This window comes from Amyelois transitella, chromosome 12, assembly GCF_032362555.1.
Source record: "Amyelois transitella isolate CPQ chromosome 12, ilAmyTran1.1, whole genome shotgun sequence".
Lineage (NCBI taxonomy): Eukaryota > Metazoa > Arthropoda > Insecta > Lepidoptera > Pyralidae > Amyelois > Amyelois transitella.
In genome coordinates this window covers 6,148,462-6,154,277 of record NC_083515.1, presented here as the reverse complement: position 1 = coordinate 6,154,277, position 5,816 = coordinate 6,148,462, and positions in this window count along the sequence as shown.

Below are 5,816 nucleotides of genomic sequence, written 5' to 3'. Positions count from 1 at the left end.
TTGACATCTTAAAATAAATTTCAAACAAATGAATCAGGTACATATTATTAATATTTGATATAACTATAGTTTTGAACCGGGATGAAAATTACCCTATCACCAGACTCCTTATTTTATATACACATAATTTCAAGATGACTGATTCAGTGGGTAACGCGAGAACAGGCAACAAACCAATAAACTTATTTTATTTATTTATTTATTATTTTATTTATTTATTTATGTACACAAAATTATATACAGGAGCATTCAATACAGTTATTATAGTACAAAGGTGCTACTTATCTCAAAAGAAATCTCTTCCAGTAGACCCATGAGAGGAGATATGAATTTTGGAGCGGTATGGCGTGTGCATAAATAACATTTAACTAAAGATACATGCTAATACTTACATAATTAAAACATGGAACAATTAAATAAATGACAGTAATAAACTACATAAACATACTAATATATATATATATATATATATATATATATATATATATATATATATATATATATATATATATATATATATATATATATATATATATATATATATATATATATATATATATATATAAATATATAATATAAGTCTATTTCGAGAGATAATAATCTTTAACTCGTCGTTTGAATGAAGAAAGAGTTTGGGAATCGCGAATATCATGCGGTAAGGAATTCCACAGACGTACAGCATGAGCAGAGAAGGAAAAGGAGTAGAAGGAAGTCTTGTGGGTAGGAATAGTAAGAATGGTGCGCAAATTTTTTATAATATTAGTTGGGATGGGGATTGTTGTAATAATATTTTCAATAGTTCCAGTGTCAATATTTCGGAGCGATGTTTCTTTCTAGTCACTTTAATATCCGCAAGAATTTCAATTTACATAAAATATTTCATCCCAGCCAAGTCTTTCATGGAGAAATGATTGAAGTTAGTGCAGATGCGAATAAAGTTGAACAACTTTCCGTTGCGGAGGGTGAGGTGAAAAAACTAGTACCTAAATGAGAATTTTCCCTAGCGACCACTTACAACTGTGTTTGGAAATGCAACTAATATTTGCTAAGTAGAGTTATTATAATTTTGCAGTAAATAGGTTAAAACTTTGTAATATTGATTCTTATGTACTCGCTTATAACTACATTTATCATACGTTAAAAAGTTATTGTACTTACCTACTTTAGATAAATTAGTGATATTGTAGGTATACTTACTTAATAGTATAAGCTTCGCCTGAGTGCCATGCTGATTTTATATATCTGCTTATAAACCTTCCTTCAATTTAGGTACATAAACCACACATGTGTAGAAAACTAACAACGATAAGATTTTTAATATTCATTATATGAGTATTTGAGTTTTATCATAATAATTTGATTTAACTATTTTCAATAGGTATCTGAAAGGCATGGAAAAATGTTAACGTTTGCATATCTTAGTGTAGAATCTACGCAACTACGCCTACCTAACTATTAGGGCGGCTCTCAGTTGGGTATTTTCCAGGTATTTCAGTCTATTCGTTGATTGCATAATCCTACTTTGGACTACAGATTGGAGTTTTTATACCGTAGCCGGCGGGTATGCCAGCGCAATCTGAAAAATGTTGCATATTATGACATTCGGAAGGCAGGCTAGGTAGTTTAAATATTATTAATAAACTTATCATCGTTTCGTAAAACAGTATTAATTGAAAGTATGATTTTACTTTTTCTCAATTTTTCTAATTAATATCAAAAATGGTGTAGGTAACAAAAAAATCATTTCCTTAGGTATATTATAAATTATATAAACCCTGTTTTATTTTGTCGAAAACCCTGTATGGGTTGTAATATTTTTTTAAGTTGCCAGGAATAGTCCATAAAATTAAGTAAAAATAAAAAAAATCTAAAAAATAGCTTAAGTTAAGGACTAGTCCGTACCTGTTAGCGTTCGGCACATCCGATCCCATTACTTAGTAAATCCCTACGCGGCAGTGTATCGCTTGCTATAGGCCGTATTAATGGCGCAGTCGACTGACTGTGACGAATGGGCCCTAACCGACCTACCTGTGACCTGACGCCTTTAACTCCAACCTATTTGTCTTATACTCATTTGGTAAACGTAAACACTGTTATTGATCGTGAAAGAGAGTGTGATTGGGACTCTTAGAAGGGCGCCTAGACGAACGAACTTTGATCAAATTGGGCACGGCTTGGCATAGCGAAAGCTTAGGTCAACAGTACTCTAAATCATTATTGTAGTATTAAAACATCTAAAGTATTTAAACGAGCAATTCTTGTATATATATAATCAGGATCTCGGCAACGGCTCCTACGATTTTCATGAAAGTTACAGATTAGGGGCTTTTCGGCTCAAGGAATCGATTTATCAAGGTCCTAGGTTCGAGAAAAGCTCGGTTCCCAAGACATATAAACATTTTAAAAACCGCGTTTTAAGTAACTATATCAGCGCCATCTCTGGTAGACTGAGCAAAGCTCGGTCAACTGGGTACTATAGATAAAAAGAGATTATTGATCTTTAAAAAAATTTTAGCAAATTCCACACAAATCGATTACCTCCTAAACTCGGGTTAAGTGATTGGGTATCATTGATATATAAGTGTTAGTCTGTATTTTAGTCATTCACCCAGAATTTTACTCTATCGAAAACCAGACCATCTAGTTGAATCCGTTATACTTATTATGACGTGTCCAGCTTTGTATGGCGCATAGAAAATTGTTGTCGGGAATTCAAAAATATTATTTTTCTATTGTTCTCGATGTCGGCGAATTTATTTGTTGACGGGCATTCTTTGTTCACATGTCTGACGTCTGTTTGAAATCTGTAGGTACAATCTTTTAAAAAAATATTTTAGAACAATGTCGCATTTTTAAGAGCTTATATGGTTTTTAATTTTATGTAGCTACCTAATTTGAATAATGTCACTCTTATCACACAAGGTGGCTATACGATTATCTATTGCGTCTTATTTTATTACATTACTCGTTTATTATATGAGTATTCTGCTCAGTAATCTAATCGCAATAGAATTTCGCTTTTCGCGAATTTCGCTTGTGTCAAAGAGGTTTATTTAACAAATGCATCTTTGATATAAAATAACACTGTTATGGTTTTACGAGCTTACACGAAGAGAGTGATGAGTCTGGAGGAATTAAAACATGTATGCAGGCAGCGATCCTGTCAAGTGGAACGATGCGTACCCTCCGAGAAAGAAACGTGATTATAAGTATGCGTAAATGTTTCATATATATTAATATACTGTCCCTCTTTTATTTAACTATTTTGTTGCTTTTGATTTATTTGCTCTCCCACTTCTGGGATCTGTATACATATTTTCTCTATCTCCACTGTCATCACCAACAACCGGCGCCAGAATACAGTCAGGGCTAGGTGTTGTTTTATTTAAAACTTTTGTCAGCGATAAACGGTAGTACTAAACAACAAAAGAGCCATAAAATATGCAATTATTTTATGATCAACAATTTCCATTATGCTTTAAATATGTTTATTTTTTGGAAAACTTATGAAGAAGATAAACCAGCAAAGCAAAAGCACCTTGAAAGTAATATGCGCGCCAGTCAAGTATGCCGTAACCCGAATTTATCGAAGCAGCCATATACTTAAGTTTAAGATAAGACACACTAATTCAGCGGTAGGAAAACTTTCTTTTGTGCGAGAAACTGCAGATACATCGCAGTTTCAAAACTGAATCTCTGAATAAACTGAGAACTTGTGTATCGTCGTTGTTTTAGTTGCAGTCTACAAAACAAACTCCATTGTTTGTGTTCCACGTTTGTACAAAAGTTGAATGTGTAACAATAGAATAATATGATCACAGTAGGAAGGGAACCCCCTTGCCAAAGCTAATTTGGAAGATATTCAGGAGTTTGATTCCAAACTATTTAAAATTTATCTGTATATAACTTTACCTACATTAAAGTACTGAACAATTCTCTTTTAGTGAGTGGAATATCGCGTAAAGTTTTACAGAAAAAGGTTGACTAAAAGATGCTGCCCTGCTGTCCTCTTATAATATTTTCAAGTCGTAGGTTTACTTAAATCTTTATCTATACCAAATTTAGACGGAAAGTTATACAAACAAATGTGGTAAAATTATTTGTTAACTGTATAATTCTAGAAAGTACAAAAGAAAAATAATCTTAAGTCCCAATTTTGTACAAAAACTCACGCCTCAGCTGTGGTTTAATTAATTGACAAATGTTTGTTCTGATTAATATCAGACCGCCATTCTATTTGTAAATGCCTATTACATTATGGCATGAATTGCTCTTTCGCAGATTGTATTATCGGCGATCTAAACATAATTAACTAATTATGATTGATATTGACTAGAACAATGATTAAACCGCACTTAACAAGTATTGATTAGAGCCATGTGTTGCACCCTCCAACTAATTAATGATAATGTGTTGAAATACCCTACGTGACGGTGAAAACATTGCAGTTTCAAAAGTGATAATAATCTACATAATATTTTTATTTTAAAATAATGTTCTTATAGTTACGTTTTACGCTTAAGTTGTAAAAAAAATACCTAGACTGATTTAAAAATGTCTTACGAAAACATATTTCAATAAACAAATAGTATATAATTCGAATTAAAATTTTCAAATTCCTAATCTTTACAATTAACTATAAAAATATTCTAATACTTGAAAAGGTAGTATACCAAGCCTTAACACAAAACAGCATTTGTGCCAAAAAGCAGAGTCACGCGTCTTTTGTCAGCTCCCAAAGGATAAGAGCATAATTACTAACAATAGAAACTGTAGGGGAATCATTATAAACTTTTGTGAAGCCTTATCTTCAAACCTAATGTTTTTGTTGGGTCAACCCCAAAGGGTCAGCGTATTTCATAATTTTATCTTTCTTAATGTATAATACTATCCGGCCTTTGTTCTAGTTTTATGAACTGTGACAAGTGATAAAATGTGAACATAAAGGAAATGATTATATAATATGTACATATTCAACAACAGTTTTAACCATTTCTGTGAACCCATACTCTAGTCATGATATTTTCTGAACGCCCAGAAATTTAGTGCAGTGTGACAACTCTAAAGATGTCTCTGTTAACTACTTTATTAAATGATAGTTTACAAGTCGAAAGTATATACAAAAGGCATCCTAGTGTACAAGCCTGTAATGTGAACGGATGGATTTCAGGATTCTCCGCTCATCCTTTTAATCTTTTGGTCGTGGTCTTCATAGCAGCGGATATCCGATATCAGTAATCGTTTGATTATTCTGTTTTATCTACAAGTATATAGTGAGTTTTCGACAAATAGTCCGTCAAAAGAAAAACATATCGCACACTATTTTGTGAGTAATTATGCTGTCTAACAAACAGTATGTAGTCCCTATTATAAATAAATGAATTTACCGATATTTTATTTATTTCATAAATTGTTTGATATGTCGAACTTTGTAAAAATATTAAACAATGTTGCATCAAATATAGACTATCAATTCACGTAGGTAATGCAAAATTATATTCTCCAATGAAATTGTTAATTTTTCTTTGTCAATATTCTGATGCGGTTGTCACATGAGTGATTTATTTTGGGGTCCTCGTTTACTTACATCAATCATTTAGAAGGTACCTCATAATTTAGGTAGATAATGTCCATGTTCTTTGCTCAATTACCCCATACTGTACAATTAAAGGGTGTTGCTATGCCATTAAGGCTCTGAACACGAGGTGAGCGGTAATGGGCGAGGCAAGGCCCTTAAGATAGAAGCCAAATTAGGGTGAAGTGGGGGTGTGCTCCCGAAATAGGTGAAAGCTAGAAAGGAAAACCAAGTTTGGATA